The sequence below is a fragment of the Streptopelia decaocto genome (genome assembly GCF_964273445.1).
Source record: "Streptopelia decaocto genome assembly, chromosome: 17".
NCBI classification, from domain to species: Eukaryota; Metazoa; Chordata; class Aves; order Columbiformes; family Columbidae; genus Streptopelia; species Streptopelia decaocto.
Window position 1 is genome coordinate 9,222,841 of NC_138672.1, and position 19,529 is coordinate 9,242,369.

A 19,529-nucleotide genomic window follows, 5' to 3' on the forward strand; every position below is an offset into this window, starting at 1 on the left:
CTAATGTGAACTTCTCTGTCAAGATGCACCACGGATACATGCTCCTGTGTATTTTTTCCTACCTCGACAGACTGCTGAAAAAAAGCTAATTTACAGTTCTGGCTGCCTGCTTTCCCAGCCCTGCCAAATCTGATTTCACCTCTTTTGCTGTAGAGCCTTTCAGGGAGTCCAAAGAGTCGATGTTTCACACCACCAGCATATATACCATGATGTGAGATGATGGAAAATGAAACCCTCTGAGCCAGCATTAGGGTTCTTTATTGAAGATGTCTGTAGCTTTCCCCAGTCTCCTAATAACTCTCCATTTAGTTGCTGGTTTTCTCGTCATTTCTTCTGCTTTTGTTTTTTTTCAAAGAGATGTTCTTCAGTGAAATGGTGCACTTGAGACATATGGATTAAATCACAGAACTAAGGTCTTCCAGGAGAACGATGCTGCCTAGAAAATGTCTACAATTATTGGACTTTATACCTCTGGATGGGTTTGCAATTAATGGTGAGATGTTTTAGTGCCAGAGTCCAAGCAATGCAGTCAGTGTAATCAAAACCCAGACGCGATATTTGGCTCCAGTTGGCAAGATCTCACCCCCAGCATCATCTTACACGGGTGCCCAGGGACGTCATCTGGTTTTATCAGCTTGTCTGTACCAAGGGAGGGGCAGGACCTGATCCAGAATAAGAATTGCGAAACAGCTTGTAAAAGTTAATCTGTGATTCAGGTGGTTTCGTTTCAATCCTAAAGTGACACCATTTCATCTGACCCCTATCTGTCAGGTGCCAGCAGTGAAAGTGAGAATTTGGGTGGAAACATCAGATTAATTGTTTGCATACACTTTGCTGAAACTCTTGTTTCGCATTTAGATTTGCTGGGTAATTGGCAGTTTAGTTATCTGGATCGCGGTCAAGCTTTGCGACTGGGTCAGGCTTGCCTGTAATGATGTAGCTTTATTAGTAATGATTACAAAATATACATATTAAATACTTATTTCTTGTTTGTTTTTTGGTCAGTGTTACATTCAATTTCATAAACTGAAACAGTGTGGTGGTGTGTGTAGGTAATTACTGCAGTTTGCTGGTATGGAATGCCTTCAGGACTCTGATAGCATACAATGCATGGGGAGATGTGCTTTACTGTTCAAACAGACCAGAAAAGTGCTTTTATCGATGCTTAGCAGTCAATGCAGTGCATCATTTGTTTTAATACGGCCAAGTTAAGCATCAGCCTAGGAAGCTGCATGGTCTCATTGCTGCTGGCGGTTTGTCCAGAGTCAAACCCCAGCCTGACAGGAGGACCCACAAGGTTTCATCTCCAGATGGGTGTTCTTGGGTGGTACCTTCAAGGCGATGGATGTGGGTGCTCTTGGGTGGTACCTTCAAGATGATGGGCGTCACTTACTGGGGCTGCTTCTAACTTGCAGCATCATGTTGTGCCGAACAGACTCTGACTGCTGCAGGTCTGAATTTCAGTTGCAGACACCTGCATTAGTTTAATGTTAACAACCCTCCTCTGGATCTTTGCACAGCATGGACTGTAATTTAAAAAATAAGGTAGAGAGGTGGTACTTAAGCTGTACTGATCTTATTTGAGGTGGTGATAAGGGGAAGCTGTGGTTATCCAAAGCATTTTATATTCCCTGTGTCCAGCAGAGGAGATACAAGGAGGACTCTGCATGGGAGGAGATGGGGAGAAAGTAGAATCCTGGGAACCTGGTGGTGTGTATTAGCGCTGTGCTTGGCTGTCCATCCTGGCCTCTCTGTTAGTCTAGAAAGGGGATTTAATCCTTTCGGTGTCATCCTGAGTAAGGGTTTTTTAATTGATGCTTCACTGTGCAATCCCATTTGTGTAGTACCTGTGGGCAAATGCGCTCAGCCTGTTTAGTATACAATTCTCTTAGATATAGGTTGAGTATCTGGAGTGTAGCACTGAGGAACCTGGTGGTGAGATGCAGCTTGCAGGGAGCCCTACTTGCTGGTCACAATCCTGAGTGCAGCAACAGGCTGGTGTTGTCCATAAATGAGAAAAGGCACCCGACCCTGAGCAATTGCTTGTTGAGGGGTCACTCCTCACAATTTTGTTAGCAAAGCCTGATGTGAATGCTGAGGGTACTGGGCACTTAGAATCATTAAAATCCAGGGTTAATGCCTTCTGTGAACGGCCAGTGAAGGGCGTGGGATGTCACCCTGATCTGAGGAACTGCTGGCTTCCCTGTCACCTCCTGGACACCAGTCACAATAACTCCAGGGGCTACTGGAGTGGAGAAATAAACAAGTTTTTTATTATTATGGTTGAAATAGGCAAATTTTGGAGCCTGGTGGTTGCCTTCCTCGTGCAGGCTAGCTGGTTTGGATGGATTTTTGCTGTTTTGGAGGGGGTACGCAAGGATGCTGAGGGGTTAGAACTGGCAGTGGGAGGGATGCTAAGGGATGGTGTGCAGGGCTCTGTCACCGCTGTCATCTTGGGCTGTGACATGGAGACGACAGGCAGGCTGTTGCCTGAGTCTTTCTGACCTGGGGTACCTTCTGAAAGTGGGGTAACTGAGCGGTCTCTACAAAGCAAAGCTCACCTTTCAGAAACAATTTCCACCCTTAGGGATTTTGGGGCTTGGGGAGCAGGATTGTCTGATTGTTCCTGACACTCACCTGGCAGAGTTTTGTATTTAAATGCTGGCAGGCAGCAACCCAGGCAGGCTCGTTATCCGTGATGGATGCTCTTAGGTGTAGCGTCATTACTCTTGCGGTTGACGGCTTCGTTTGTAGCTTGCTTCCCCCCTTGGCTCGCGGGAGGGAGGAGGAGGGGGCTCGGTTCCTTCCATGGAAACTCTGAGGTGCAGGAGGCTGATTGCTGAGCCCAGACGGGGTGATGTAATGCTGGAAACCTGCTCTTCTCCGGTGACATCATGCCAAGGTTTATGGTGGCGTTGTGGACACGGGTGTCTATTGGGAGCAGGGGCAGAAAATGCACCGCAAGGGGATCCGGGGTGTGTTAAAAAGGCACCCAAGGGGAGAGCAAATGGGCATGTTTGGGAAAGATGATTTTTCTTCTGGTTTAGTGTGGGGGGAAAAGCAAAATACTCGTGGTATTGGGGAGAAGTTTCCAGCTGAACTTTATTGGCAGCGTCGCTATGCAATATGGAAAAGTGATTATTGAGAGCAGAGAGCGATAGCAAGCCACCAGCCCCAATCAGTACATGTTTCCCCTTGCCTGCTAATTTGGGAACCTTGTTCTGTGTGGGAGGTGACACACCAATTAATCTTATTTGCAAAAAAAAAAAAAAGTGAATTTCTGCAACAGATGCCTGTGGATAGGAAAAAATCCTCTTTATATACAAAAAGCTTGATAGATTTGCATTGTTGCAGCGGACTGTTGTAGAAGTACAGGCTTGTCTGAGCCAAACTCATGGGAGAGACACTGCGTTGAGGAAGAGGATGGTGAGCAGTGAGCTCTGCTGGCCAGGCAGGGAGGTGGGCTTGTTCTTGTTGACCTGGCAGCGCTCAAGCTGATGATTCTTTGAAATTCAGGGCTTTATTGCTTTGTAGGACACTGAAGTCTGTCATGTATCTAAACTAGGGTTTTACATACATGGCATCTCACTGCAGTAAGGACAGAGTAAACCTAGCATAGAAAAGACCATCCTAACATAGAAACCTCTGAGTTGACTTTGTGTTCAACCCATTCCCTTGCCATTTAGGTATGAACAAATGAAACACATGTTCCTTACACATGGTGAGGCCTTTTTATTTTATGTTTTTGAGGCAGTCTGGGCTGCTTGCCAAAGCCCAAAGGAAAATGCGAGCCCACTCCAGACATCCCCAGCGTGCAGGTGTAGTACTGACTTCGACAGAGCGGGCAGGATCGCATGTATATGTTCACAATAAATACATCACCCTGGGGATGGGAGCTGGAAGAGGGTATTCCTAATGAGTTGTGCAGAATATTGGATGGGATTTGTGTATTTGTGTGTATGTGTGTTTTCTATTCCCTCCAAGAACACGGAAAAAAAGCCTCTAACCGTGGGCTCATTGTTCTCCACACGTAGCCCCATACTGGCCGTGGTTCAGGAGGTCAAGTCTGCTTGAACAAACAGTGCTTTGGCCACTGAAGTGAAATGTGTGGGGAGATGAGAGAATTTGTGGTGAATATTACTTTTGTGCCCTGTTCTCTGCTCTGGAATGTGTGCAAACATAGCAAAGGTTTTCCTGAGGCTTTGATGCCTCGCATAAGCAAATTTATCTGCGAATTATATTTACTCTCTTCCAGCCTGCTGCTCAGAGCACTGAAATCTGAGTAGCGATGCTCAGCTACTGCTGGTCACGCTGCATCCGTTCCTGTTGCTTAGTGGGTTTCGGTCAGATGACCACATTTCTGGGTTGAACTTCACATATGCCAACCCAGCTCCTTTCTTTGGGATGAAAAAGCTGGGATGGTGCCCAATGAGTTTTGTTATGGGAGCTGCGTGGGATTTTGTGTTTAAACACAAGGTTTGTTTTTTTTTTGAATGCTGAATTTGTGATGGGAGATGCTGCACAGAGGTTTTCTTGCAGGAATTAAATAGAAATCCTCTTTAATGGACAATTAGCAGTATTGGAATACAACTGCAGATGTACTGTGGAGCATGGAGGTGAGAGGTGTGTGAACATGGAAAGGGAGTCAGTCCAGTTTCCTGGAGAAAGGGAGGGTGAGGGTGTATGGATGAGAGGTGTTATGCCCACATGTGCTCAGCTATAGATTTCCAGCTCTTTCCTGAGCAGCACTGGCCAAATTTGCAGCAATGGTGGGAAATAGCAATAGGAACCTGCACTAAAGTTTCCTTCTCAGGTGGTCCCAGCAGATGTCCTGTTCCATGCTCCATGGCTTGGCCATTGTCGCCTGCCAAATGCAGGGAAATTCTTTCCCAACCAAAATTTGGTGTTAAGTTGAATTCTGAGTGTGTCAGCAGATATCCCCATAGCTAAGCATGTAATCCCACTTACATCCTGAGATAACTTTGGCAGCCAGGTCTTTTTTTTTCCCCCCTTCCCTTTAATCCATAAAACCTGGATTCTGTATTTACCTCCTGGGGCAGAAAACATTCCAAGTCCTGATTAAAAGCCTCTGTGTATACAAACCCCTTGATCCTCAGCCTCCTTGGTGCGGAGGCCTAAGGATAAAACTTCAGGATGGATCTTGGGCTTGTGGCCATCCAAGGGATGGAAAAGCCCCTCTGTGGGGCTGAGAGCATGGCAGCTCGGCTTCCAGATTAATTCAGCTATGAGGAAAAACAAAAATGGAGCAAAAGCAAGGAGATGTGTTGCTTTTAGGTACCTTAGTGCTCAAAGAGCTCGAGCGGTTGTGGGATGGGAGCAGGAAGCCCCAGTGTACTGCTGGAAGCAAGAGCCACCCTCTTGTGATGGAAATGAGCCCAGACTGGGGGAGGTTGAGGCTTTCCAAAGGGAGCCATGGGCTTTGGAGCCAGCTGAGGGCTTGCCTGGGGTTTCACACTGGAGTTTTGGAAGTGTTTAGGGAGCAAAGATGGGGCATCCGCAGACTGGCAGTGTGGGGCTGTGCCTGGTTGCCCTCATATAGCAGCATTGGGAGTTGTCTGATGGAGCTGCAAAATGCCAGCTGCTGGGTTTGACCATCAAGGATGGTCATGGCTAGATGTTTGATGGAGACTGTAGGTTGAGTTTTGCTCTTCCTTTTCTCTATGAAGACCAGCTGCTCCTCAAGTGTCTCTGGAGACTGTTCATCACCTTCCACCGACCCTCTGTTTCCCTCTGCATCTCCCACCTCCATCACAGCCAGCGGTGGGAACGAAGCCCAAAGCTTTCTGGATCATTGGGACCAACACCTCCCAGGCAAGACACTGTGACTCTCTACACGCAGGGCTGAGTAAAAACCGAGCAACTACCCCCACTTTGGCTCAGCTCAGCTCCAACAGCGAATTTTCAAATGTGTAACTTAAGCCAAGAGCTTCGCTTTACTACATATTTTCCACTGTGAGAGAGTCCCCTTTACAATACGCTGGCGTATCCAGCTTCGTGTGGGCGGTGCAGCCAGCAGAAGCTGATCTTGTTCCTAATTTTCCATAGATGAAAGGGAAATAAATCAACGTGAAACCGGAGCCAGGAAACGGCAACGTTCGGCGCGGAGGGGGAAGACACAAAAGAGCAACGCCGTGATGTGCCGTGCCGCAGCTTGTAATGAGGGAGAATCTGTTTTTAAACTATCCCTTATGGTTCACACATATGTCATTGAAAAAATAGCTTCTATGGGGAAAAGCCAGCCCTTTAGCTTGGCTATTAGTGGATTATTTGATTTGGATGGAGAGGGGAAACTTGGAAGGGTGTGATCAGCCCTTGGCAAGGAGGTGACATCAGGAGATGAAGGTGGATGGGGAAGTGCAGCACTAAATGAAATGGTAAAGAAAATAAGGAACTTGAGTTATGTGGTCAGGCCTGCATGACCGCAAGAAGAAATGGGAAGGCTGGGCAGCCTTGGGCAGCTTTGCGGGCTCTAATTTGAGTTTACGTGGAGTTTTTGGAGGCTGCGTGCTCCCCTACAGGCTGCATCTCCTCTGCGATAAAAATGCTGCAATTTCCTTATGTTCTATGAGAAACGTAGGCTGGGTAGAAAGACCTTGCCCAGAGGTGACCCTCGGGCTGGGGACACCAGACAGGCTGGGGAGCACCTTGGGCCCTGTTGCAATGGGGATGGTGACAGCTGGGACCTGGAGAGGGGCAGTGGAGGACAAGGGGACATGGGGACTTGGGTTTCTTCCAGGGATTCCTAATGAATGCAGCGAGGAAAATGGAGAAAATAGCTTTTTTGAGCCTGATCTGTGGAGCGCAGGGTATTGAGTATATGCTGCAGAAAGGCAGAGCTATTTGGAATACACCAGATGCAAAATGGGGGTGCTATTTCAAAATTGCTCATTGTTTCATCTTCTGTCTCCCTCTCAGCTTTATTAACTGCTAGTTAAAGGGCTGGCAGATCGTGATAGACAATGACATCCATTCATTTTGTCCTATTTATTTCTCAGAGGCCTGGGCTGGGCTCTCGTGATGGGTTTTTTTTTCCTAATTACCATGCTGGACAGTGGAAGGTCAGACTGATACTATCCTCCCTTTATGTAAATGCCTCCCACAATGTGCAGGCTATCAGTTAATGTAGCTTCCCAACCAGCCCAAATGTGAGTTTTGGGGGATGCTGTTGTCCCAGCAATGCTGAATCTGTCACCCCAGCATCAGGGCCCCACCAATGCAATTAACACCCTGGTGAAGGGTGGTGGGATGTGCATGCACTACAACCACTGATGTGAAGTCAAACTTTGCCTGGTTCTGGTACCTTCCCAGACTGGCCCAGCAGTTGCCATGGGTCCGAGCTGCGCTGTCACACCGGGCACTTGTGACAGATGTCACGGACAGCACCACCTGTCACACCATCCTCTTGTTTCATCCTTGCATGAAGTTTTCTTTCCTTGGTCATCAAGAGGATGCTCCAGCTGCAAAATCCCATTGCCAGGTGCCTCCTGAGTTGTCCTGCTTAAGTGTATCCCTGGAAGCAAATTTTCTGAGCAAGCATAAAGATCTTTTTTTTAATAGTCTAATTTGCTGCTTTCCAAGTGTTCAGAAGCATAACCTGACTTGATGCTTCAATCAGGGAACAAAACCCACACCATGTGAATTGACCTGACCCAAATCAGCTCCTATTGGAAAACAACTGGAACTGCCTGAAAAATCTTCTGCTGTGGAGTTATTCACACTTGTTATTTTTGTAAACAATTTGGAATAGACAATAGCTTAAAGAAAAGGAGAAAAGAAAACCATGTTTAAATTCTGCATAGATATCTGATAGTTTTGGGGTTTTTTTTAATAATCTGTTGCTATGAAGTCACTCTGGGCTGGTGGTGTTAATATACTGAACAACTGGTGGGTGCATCTATTAAAGAACACCTATGAACTCAGCACTACCATTTCTGAGTTGTTTTTAAAGCATTATTTTCAAGGCTATCCTATAGGTTTACACTATCCGTGCCTCAGCATTTGTAATAGTCATAGAGTGACCATGCTATAAAGGTTGTATTTGGGCTAGATGTACAGACAGTGACAACAGAGTACATGGTGATTGTGGGACCTCTATTTTTAGCGATCAACGCTGTAATTTGTGTGGTGCATGACATAAATGCTGATTTTAAGTTCCCAAATGAAGAGTTTGGAGGCAGAAATCACAGTGTGGCAAGCTGCTGTGTGGTCATACAGGGAAAAAATAACTGCCTGGGTTTGATCCTGGTGTGTTTGCTGGAGAGCCAGTAATGATTACAAGTCTGTTGTGCAGATGAATATGAGCCACTGTCTTTGAGTAAAGGCTCATCCAAGGTTGCCTGGGGGCAATGCCATCCTGAATGTGGCCAGCATCTGATGACAGGTAGCACCAAACCCTTGGGCTTTGCTGTGTCCTGTGATGGGTATTGAGTGTATGCTGCAGAAAGGCTGGCTGAGACCTGGAGATGCTTGGTTTTCTTCTCCATTCTTCTTGGGTCTGGAAAACTGAGGAGTGGAGAGGGTGTTTTCCATCTATAGGCAGAAATGCAAGAAGAACTGCTTATTTTGTGGTGCTTCAGCTCATCTTTTTCTAGTTACTGTGGGAACTGGGAATCTCAGAGATGCCTTGAGATTAGTCAGGTCTAGATTCCTTCTAATTTGTGTCTCGTGGTTGCGTAAACTCACTGTAGGAATATTAAAGAGATGAGTTTTTGTTGTGCATGCCTGTGTTTGATCAGATGTGAACTTGCTGCAAAGCCTCCCCGCAGACAATGGGCTTGTTTGATGACTTTCTTTTACCTGGCTGTTGCCATGACATTTATAGGAGTTTAATTATCTTGAGCCTTTTTCCCTTCTGTCAGAAGTGATGGAAATCAGCTATCGGATTCAAGAGTTATTGAGATAGACGGGCACACCTGTGGCTGCACAAAGAGATCACACATGACTTGCTTTCAGGGGAAACCAGCCAAAAAAATGCATTGCTGTCCTAATGAATTCATTAGAGGAGAATGCTCCCTCATGTGTTAGTTTAAACCTTCAAATTCAGTAACTCTGTGTGGTTTCTGGTGTACAGATGAATATTTAGCTGCTAGCAGTTGTAATTACAGAGGTGGCCAGAACCTGGGTTGCTGCTTTGGTGAAGGTGTTTCCCTCTTGCATGGTTGCTCTGTGTACAACTCTCCTCCAAGTATTTCCTCCAGGTAGGATCTAGTTCTGCTGTATCTCCTTGTGCTGGCAAAACCAACAGAATTTGTTCTGCCCAACTGAAGGGAGGCAACATTTAAGATCCTACTCAAGGAGCATGCACAGATCGGGTCTGCTAAGGACCTACACCAGGTCTGACCTTAATATCACACACATTCCCTCGGAGATGGTGCAAGTGTCCAAGTCCTCCTGCCAAGCTGGCCCTGCACGCAGTGTCTGAACCTGCTTTTCTCTCATTCCAGCTCTTCTCAGAATTGGGTTTCCTATTTTTTCAGTCAAAACTGGAGAGGGGAAAAGAGTCAGACTGTTTACCATGTTCATGGGAGTTTTGGAGCAGCCAAAGAAAATTGAGTCACTTTGGAAGGGTTCTCTGCAGTCAGGTTTTTTTACCTCTTTTTATGTTTTTTTCTCTTCATTCTTGCCCTGAAATAGAAGGAACACCTTTGCCTGGCCAGGAGCTCAAAAATAAGCCAGGAAAGGCGTTATTTCTTCCAGTCAAGCCTGGTTAGTAGCATGTTCTAGACAGATTGCGTTGCAAGGTTTCCATCCTACAGCTATGAGAAGCTCTGGGGCCTTTGGTGACTCAGTTCCAGCTGACCAAAGGACTCCAGCTCCTGTCCCTTTTCTCTTCTTGGGGAAGGTGTTACTGCAGGAGATCTGTAAATGGTCTTTAGGAGAGGACTGTCAGCTGAGGATGTCCCCAGCTGGCCAGGAGAACCACAGCAAGCTGCTCATTGTAGATGGATGCAGCTCTCCAGCCCTGAGGTTCCCATTGGAGCTGGTGTTTGCCAGCTGAGGGTTTGGGCTTCTTGCACTGCTGGGGCTGAAATAAGAGCACTGGTAGGTACCATGAGCAGGTTGTGATTTGGCTTTGCCTCTGCTGCAAGTGATGGAAATCCCCAAAGATTATTAGTGTGGCGTGTGGGTGCAAGGGGGTAAGTGGGACATGCTCAGCTGGCTTCAAACTGGCCTGGGTCAGCCCTTCGGAGAAGGGGTGTGGGGCTGGCACAGAGCCCGGGTGTCCTCCATAGGGGCTGGGTGGCTTCATGGTAAGATCAGAGCTTCTGGTGGGGTGACAATCCTGCCGGTGTGGGCTGCTGAGGCTGCTTTGGGGTCCATCCCTGTGGACGTGGCGGTCAGTGCTGTGGTGGCAGACGCGTGCTCGGCTGCGGAGGCGATGCCCGGGCTCTGTGAACACCCATGATAGCTGCGTTTGACACATCCCAGCTTCGCAGGAAGAGGCCGGGATAAGGATTAAGCCTTGGCTTTGGGAAAGCTGCTGGGAATATGTGCGGCTTTAGCAGGGTGGAAACTAAGTCATTAGGAAGCTGGTCTTTCAAAATACTCCAGATCTGGTTGCTTTCCTCCTCCATCAGTGCAGGCGCTCAAGTTGGCAGCGCTTAACATCTGCATCTATAGGTATCGTGCTTAGATACAAAACATGAATGTGCAAAACACTGTTGGCTGCATTTTGAGCTCAGAAGCATGCAGATGGTGTGCAAAGGGACTATGGAGGAAAGTGTGCTTGTCACTCAGGTACCACGTGAGGTGGAAGTACTCTCAAAGTATCGTGTTTCTGTGTAATAATTAAAGACTATATGCTAACATGCCTGTGCTGAGTGATAGATTTAGGGTATGCAACCTTAAATCTGGTATTTCCAAAATTTTTGAACCCTTGCAGCTTTATTTTTTAACTGTGTATGTGTGCACACAGGCAGGTTGCTGTTAAAATAAAAATTGCGCTTCAGCCATGTGGTCTCACGTTGACATCTGTCAAGTTTATCAGCAAGCACAGGACATGTGCATGGGCACCTGCATGCATGTGTGCATATGTGTGCATGTGTGAAATATCTATTATGGGTATCCTAAGGTGCAGCTGCTACCTTAGAGAGAAAATATTTACTTCATTGTGATGAAATTTGAACTAGAAGTCGTGCAGTTCAATAGAAACCTGTGGTTTGGATTCCTTGTTCTTCACATGTGTTTCTAATCTGCTGGGGGGGTCAGACATCTGCTCAGAACACATAATTTATAAGAAAAGAAAGTTTAAAAATGTTCATTTTGCAAATAAAGTCTGACTTTACCATAGGAAAATGAAATGTGAGAGTCATGTCCTCTCTTTATTGGGGCGGAGAGAGGTGGGACTGTCAGGGTTTTCTTCTTTTTGCCTTTAAAAACCTGAACTGTGTGCTATTGTTTCCCCCCTCTTTGCAAGATAGTGCAGTAACCTCGTATTTTTGCCTGTGTTACCTTGGTGCTTGGTCAGGCTGTAGAGAGGAGGGAATATAAAGCTGCCTTTTGTCACACCAGTCTTCACTGCCCGTCTGTCTGTCTGTCCTTCCAGGCAGGGGCTGCAGAGTAGGGGAAGCTATTTGCTCACATCCCACTTTCCATGTCCGTAACTGATTGTTTCACCCCCCAAAATCCTAGCAGATAGATTGTGGTTTGTTTGTTTAACAAATACATAAAAATAGCTGGTGGAGCTGAGCGTCTGAGCATGACGGTTGTTGATTTAAGGATATCTGTCTCTTTGGGTGTTTTTAGCAGGTCTTTGTATTCGCTTTATTTTTTAAGACATCTTGGCTGCCTTTTCCTTTCCTGCAGTCTCTACCGCTTGGCTGCTGCTTTGCCCTGGGCGTACCTTCCCGTCCCATCAAAGGAGTTCAGGGTGTTTGCGCTCGCTCAAAAGAGGAGGAATGCAGACAAATCAACAGCGGGGTGATGGCAGCAGCTTTAAGAGGGACCTGGGTTAACAAGGGAGCTTAAAGTGGAAGGGAAAATCAAAGCCTGCAAATATTCAGTTCCAGAGGACTTTGGTGCATGACGGTGATGCCACCACGTTTGCAGCAGCTGATGTGAGGCAGCCTGCACAGAGCTGGAAGGCTTGAGAATAAACAGGAGCCGAGGAGTCATTTCAGCTCTGGGTGGGTCCTGCTCCCTTGTGCAATTAGCTGCGGCAGTTATTAAAAGTACTCGCCCGTTTTGCAGTGCAGCCCGTGGAGCACGCAGCCACTGTCTGGTGGTTTGCAAGCACCAGACATGAGTCAAGGGAAAGCTGGACGTGTCCCCCGGTACGTGCGTGGGACGGATGCTGCCTCCCGCTCGGCACTGCCTGACCTGGGATGCTCCTGCGGGAGCCGCTCAGCTGGTGGCGTGAGGATTTTTTCCTATATTTTCTTTTTCTCCTTTTCATTTGCCCCATCCCGTGCCTCTCGTGCATCCCAGCTCCGCAGGTCCTGCCCCATCAGTGCCACGTCTGGAGGGCTGCGTGGGTCAGACCTGCTCAAAGATGCTGTGCTGCACCTGTAGCGGCTTTTCTAGCTCTGAAACAAAAACCCTGGAGAAGACCCTTGCTGTGTTAGCCTTGGAGTAAATACTTTGTAGATTTGATGCTTGCTGTGCTTCTGCCAATGCCACCTGTTTTCCAAGCTGCCCCTTTCTTAAGGATTGTTTTTCTCTCCACCTTGTGCCCCCGTGTCTTTAATTAAATGACAGGTTGCTAATCTGCCTTATCTGGTTTTTCTGTCTGTTTGGTAAATTTTTGAACAAAAACTGCCCTCCAAGCTCTAGGCATCAGTTTTTACCTAGGGAAGAGTTGCCGCCCACTGGAAGTAATGCTCATTTATGGCTTATGGTGAGGACCATGGGGTGACAAACTCTGCAATGCACGTGGTGCTTCATCTGAGCGCTGCAGCCCCCTTCAGCTGGCTCAGGGCTGAATAAGGTGAAGAACAATTGCCTCAAAGCAGCCCCAGAGCTTTTGGGGATCTTCAGACTGGTGATTAGATGTCTCCTCTGAAAGGATGGAGGTTTCAAATAAGTGCCTGGGGATGAATTGGTGTTGGCAGTGAAGGGATGGGGAGCAGGTGCAGGGAGGATGGGGCTGTGTCAGTCCAGTTGGTGAGTCTGGAGCTTCGGGCTCTTGCCCCATCATTAAACAACCATATGAGCTTGGTCACATTTTTAGTCTTGTCCCTGTTCTGTTCTGTTCTTTTCAAGGCATTGCCAGTTGCTATGTGAGAAGCTCTTGGAGTAGGATGTGATGGTTAAGTGGACAGGGGGTAGCAGAAGGCTGAGGGAAGGGGTGATTGGAGAGATGTTACATGGGATTGGATGAGCCAAGGGGCTCTGGGCTGCCAGGATTTGGTGAGGATTCCAGGGAAAGCAGTAGAAAGAAGTTAGCGATGATTAATGGGTCTGACAAACTCAGTCGTTTGGAAAGGCAAAAAAAACAATCTTTCACCCATTACAAATAGGAAACTGGAATGAATGGTGGATGGGTCCGTCTGTTGCCTGTAAAGCGATGTTGTGTAAATAATCCATACTGCTGCTGAATACTGTGTATATTGTCTTTGGGAATTAGCTCTGCGTTGTCACTTAAACAAAAAGGACTTCGGCATAAGCCCTGGCTTTGCATTTGCTCTGGTGAGTGCAGAGGGTGCTCAGCTGCTGCTGGGGAGTGTTTACACTAGGGCCGGGTGTTGTTGACATTGTGTGGTTATGAGAGCTGGGGATGGGGGGGAAGTAGCTGCCTGGAAATTAAGCTCGTATTAGTGTCTCCTGCTTTGCTAGTGACTCGAGTCCTTGACTGGTATTTGGGTATTGGCAGAGCGACAGCTTCTTCAGGAGAGCTTTCCAGAATTAACAAAGCCATCTGGCTTTTGTTCTCTTGGAGAATTGCTTGTCCTTCCCATCCAGTAACAAATTGTTGATAAACTGCTCATAGCTTGTATTGTAATATTACCCCGACGGACCTACAGCATATCACAGTCTCTGCAAGCCTGTACAAAACACAAAGGCCCCAAAAAGCCTCTTGTCATAGAAGCCACAGAGCAGCTGACCTGAGAATGCAGCAGTTATGGATGGAGGAAGCACGATGTCGTGTTGCCCGGCTGTGTTTCCATCCATTGGAGCTGAGGACAGAGGGGAGCAGGGGATGGGCAAGAGGCACAGGGAGGGGACCCCGCTCCTTCAAAGCCAGGGCTGGCAGTGAGTTAATGGATCCCCGCGTGATAGGAAATTGGGTTCCTCCCTGGGCTTGTAAAATAAAGGCTGAAAATTACTTGGGAGGTTAATTACCTTTGAGCCAAAGGGGTTATTTTCTTGTTGCTGTGGTCAGGGGAAGAGGCATGTGGGCTGTTCAAATAATTACTGTTGTTAGTGTTCTGTAAGGCTAATATCAGAAACTCTGACAGCTTATCTTTGTGGGGGGATGCAGGACTAGGATAATGTTGTGAGAACAGGGTTTCTTAGGGTACATCCTCTCCCAGATGGAGATGCAGTGAGAAAGACAAACTATTACCAGCCCTTAAGAGGTTTTTCTTTGAAGCCATATTTAGTTCTAGCGAAAGGTCTATCCCTTTTCTGTGTAATGAAACCTGTTTTGTCTAAAGAGGGCTCAGAGGAGGCTCCTATCCAAGCCAGGAGGGAGCTGTTCTTGTGGTGCCTGGAGCCTGAGAAGGGAAATAGCCGAGGTCCCACAGCAAAGCTGCTCCGTCTGTTCCCGCAGCCCCTCTGCGCAGGACGGGGGAGCAAACATCCGCACGGGTTCATCCAAACCACCCGCTCTTTGTAGCTGACTCATGATTGCGTGTGAGTTGAGGCTTTTTTTTTCTTATTTAAAGCCAGACTTTCAACTATTGCCTTCCTATTTTGTAATGCGTCATTTTTGGAAGCCCAAAGGATGCTCTTTAGGTACCAGGTGCTCTGTCTGGTGAGGTCACCCCTCCCCATGGCTGGCCAGCAAGAGGGGTTCAGGACAGGGGATGGTGGGGGTGATGAGGCTTTGTCTGACCCTGTGGCTGCTTTTCTGGAGCAGCTGTGTTTAAGCGAGGGGATGACGCCAGTCCAACCAGGGATGCACTGATGCTCTGGGTGGTTACGGTACCTCTGACTTGGGGTCTCACTGCATGACAATGAGCATGATAAGTGAAGCGAGGGGTGACCCAGAGCTTCTTCACCAGCTTCTCCAGCACCACTTGTGCTCCAGCGTGCACAGATGAGGAATGTCTCAGAGCCCTGGGCCAGGGCAGCCGCTGTGTCCTTAGAGAGATGGGCAAGTGCTGGTGACAGGTGTTATCAAGTGGAACATCTGAGGGCTGGCAGGTTGTCTCCAAGACAGGGATTAGGTTTTTTGGGAACTCGCTGGTGGCTGAGATTTCTAAGCTTCTAGTTTATCATACAGCACCAGTGAACTTCTGCCACTCTTAAGCCACCTGGCTGGGTTTGCATTCATAGAGACAGTGAGTTTGTCGTAATAAAACTCAGCGACGTCCCAATTGCTTGCAATAATTTTAAAGATATTTTTTGTGGGCAGTACAATTGTAAAATATATTCTGGGCCTGTGGTTTATCCAATTTAAATGTAGGAGCTTAAAAAAGGCACATCAAGCAGTATTTATTCTTATGGATGTTAAGAGTCTCTACGACTCCTGGGGTAAGGCAGTAAAACAGTCCGGTTAATTATTGGTGTGTTGCACTGAGAGCCCCGAAGAATCCCAGTATTAATGGAGCTGCTGCCAATGCCAGATGAAGTCACTCCGATTATCCTCGCCAGCTGTTTGTTTTGTTGAACCACAGCGATTTCTCCAAGTTACTGAAGTTGATGTCATTGGAAGTGATGTGACATTTTTGCACACATATAGAATAAGTGTTAAAAAATGCTCCAGAAGAGCTTTTCCAGTCTTGTCTGGGAGCTGGCTGGGGAGTTGAATTAAACTGGCTTGATGGAACTTAATCCATAAAGCAAATGAGTCATCAGGCATAAATGGCTTTACCATAAATGTCAGACAGATTCTTACTGGTCCTGACAGTTACCAGTTACATCTGTTTGGTGGAGCAAATAGAAGCCTCGCAATTCACAATCATTTTCATAAATGTGCTTTCCTGCTTCTTCCTCTTCATGGGAAGCTCTAGAATAAAGGTCAAAATGTGATTTATTTCCCTTTTTAAAAAATAGCTCTTCTGATGGATGAAATATTGGTTATTTTGAGGCAAAATTTGACCTTTTTTTTATTCTCCACTTCAATTTTTTGTAGTCAAACTGGGAAAGTGCAGCTGTGCCTTTTGTCTGTGTGAAGTAGCCCAGTTACTGGAGCACTTTCTGGAGCCCTGTGTGACCACATGTGCCCAGATGTGCCCAACTTACTCACATGCCAGAAGAGGATTTTGCCCACCATCCGCATGGGTGGCTGGGGCTGGAGCAAACTGTGCTGGGGACTTTTTGGAACCAACACCAGTGAATTATTGACTTGCCTCCCTGACTTAGATACCTCTTCCCTTAAAAAAACCCCTAAATGACTTGGCTAGTAAAGTCTTTAAACCACTCTCTTGGTATAATTGTAAGTTCTCTTTCTTGCAAAGGCTTCATGGAAAATCCATAGCTGGTTCATATATTGGAGGAGGGGTGGAAATTAATAGTATCTTCCTTATTGCTGCTCTTGCTGAAAAAAGCAGATGCTGACATAGGAAGGAGAAGGGCTTGGATGTTTTGTGTAACCAGAACAGTGGAACAAACAGATATTTGAGCGGGGCCGGGGGGCTGGGGGCAGATATCTCTTGGTGCGATTTATTAGTGGCAACACACTTGAGAGGACACAAAAGACCCGCGAACCTCCCAGCCCGGTTTGCTCTATTTAAAGTCGGCTTTTTAAATCAAAGAAATGGGGCTCTTGACAGCAGAGCTTTGTGCATCTATTGTGAAGTTCAGATAGTGGGGCTTTTTATTACAGGGTAAATTAGCCCATTTTATTGTTTTGCGCGGAGGGATGAGGTCAGTTGACTGGGAATCTTGCTAACAAGGTTTTACTCCTGTCTGCTTTTTACAAGTGTTAACATGGGGTATCCACCAGTGCTGTTAATGAAACAAAGATGAATGGTCCAGCAGCCCTGGGAGCATCCCTCCTTCCCCCAGCACCGAGCTGCTCAGCCCATGGCAGTGTATTCGAGCTCGGATGCTCCCTGGGGCTCTCATTGCTCCAAAATCGGGTGTGTTGGTTTTCCTTCTGATTTTGCAGGCTTGCACACTGCTGCTGGAACAAGAAGAAAAGGGTGAACTTTGCTGGGGCAGGGTGATTGATTGGGTTTGAAAAGGAAATGGGGAAAATAGTCGGTATGTTGAGTGATGCTCGTGAAGCGTGGTGAGCTCCGGAGGAGCTCTCTGATGCGGCTCACGCTTTTTCCTGGTGCCCTTTGTGTGCCAGATTTATCCGGTTACGCACTGATTTTTCTCAGGTTCTCAACCGTCCCCTGCTCACTCAGCAGCACCCACAGGCCTGACAATGTCCTTTGGTGTGTCGAGTGGGGTTGGGGTTTCTTTTGGGATCCTGAGACTGGAGCCTCTGGCTTCTGGCACTTGCAGGAGATGCTCTTCCATGTGCTCAAAGGTGCTGCTGATGCCTCAAGCCATCAGCCCCAGAGGATGCTCTGCTCCTGTGGTTCTGCAGGGAGATGGGGGGATCATGCCAGGATTATTCCTCCCTGTGTGTAGCTCAGGAGCTGCCATCAGCTGGGACTAAAAGCAAACTCAGCTTCAGCAAATTCTCTTCCGCTTAACCTTTTGCACTGTGTTTAGCCAACGTGCCTTTCTTTGCTTTATCTTTTCCTTGAGGAAACAGTTATAGTGCTGCTCACTTATAGGATGCAGACTATCAGCTCTCCTTGAGGTGTAAATCCGACCTTATCAGGAAGAAAAAGCTTTCAGCCTGCTTTCCTTGCCTCTCAGAGACAAGTACTAAGTCTGCTTTTACGGCTGTTTTATTTCAGCTTGTCCCAACAGCGCCAGACACTCCCCATAACCCTATGGAAAGTGGGGAGCTTTAACCACCCCGCTGAGAGAAGGGAAAAAATGGCTTAACTCAGGTATCAATGAGGGATGGGGTGGTTGAGGTCCTGTGGGCAGAAATAGCAGCTGGAAGGATCTTCATGTCATCAACTTCAAGCAAATTGCCTTGGTCAGGTTGGGCATCTTCCACTGGAGGGAGCTCCGAAGGGACAACATGGTTTGTTGCTGTGAATGGCCTTTGGAGATAGGGATGATGTTATGTGGTGTGAGTAACCCCATAACACCCCCAAAATCTTGCAAGTCCCCACTCAGGGCTGGGTGATGTCCCCTTGGTCACACCATGGCAGAGTTCCCTGTGCAGGTCCCATTGTCACATGGTGGCCAGAGCTGGTGGCTGCATTGATGGAGAGAAAAAGAAAGGCAAGATAGAACAGGAATGACAGAACTGCTCTGTGGATTTATTAAATAAAAAGACTATTTCTCTTTCTTAAAATAGGAAGTTGAAAACTACTTTGCAGACATTTCCTTTAATTTTATAAAGGTTATTCAGAGGAAACATGACTAAGTTTAAACCAGTGCTGAATTTGAGGGTAACTTGTGTAGCATCTGAGATACCCAGATGTTATGGTGAGTGGAGGTGGATGCGATAACCTGGAAAGAGGGAACCCCCGGCAGCCGTGAGCTGCCCCTCGGAGCAGGGCGGGATGCGCCAGGCCCGCATGGTCCTTGCAGCCTCTTTTCACAGGGGATCTCTGCCAAAAACAGAGAGCGCACCTATTTTTTGGAGGAGCTGATGGGATGTGCTCATGGGATGCTGAGCTCCCAGCAGCACCCGTGGCTGGAGCGAGTGCAGCTTGTGTGCGTGAGGCAGATTTGGCCCATGATTTCAAAACTACCCTTTGGTTTTCCACGGCGCTGTTGCCGGTCTGGCCAGGCTCCGCTCAGAGCTTCTGGTTCCTATTACATGCCCAAGTCATCCTCCCAGTTTTCTGTAAAGCTCCTTTTTTTTTCTCCCAGTGCCTTAGCCATGCTTTTCTATTATTTAATAAGATATTTTTTCCTACTAATTAAAGTATCAGCTCTAATCATCCAAGTACTAAAGTCTTATGTAACTGTCTACTGATTTTTGGCATTATGGTGAAGCAGTGCGGTGGTTCTTCAGGGAGCTAAAGAGCAATTTGTGTTCTGACCTTTGGGCTGTGGCTCATTGTGCTTCATTCACGATGTAGTGAGCAGCCTCAGCCCCTGCACTGGCTCTTTAATAAACCACTGCAACCCCCCTCCCTCTTTTCTGTTCTTCTGATTATCAAATGCAGTTCTAATATCTACATCTGCCACACTGTTGTGGGGGGGAAATTAAGGTGAGGCGAGATGTAGAAGGGAAGGGTGATGTCTTTTATGAGATCAACTGATGGGATAAGAGGAACAGAGAAGTTTCGAGGTTAAAAACCAGCTTTTTGGCCTGGGCAGGGCAACTCCAGAGCCCTGCAGAGCTGCACAGGACCGGGCAGGAGAGGATTTTATTA

At 47.2% G+C, this 19,529-nt stretch overlaps 1 protein-coding gene across 1 annotated transcript in view; it reads left to right on the forward strand.

Moving 5' to 3' along the window:
- Nucleotides 1-19,529, forward strand: part of COL5A1 (collagen type V alpha 1 chain) — a 139,164-nt gene that overhangs the window by 41,327 nt on the left and 78,308 nt on the right. The gene's annotated exons all lie outside the window — the stretch shown is intronic.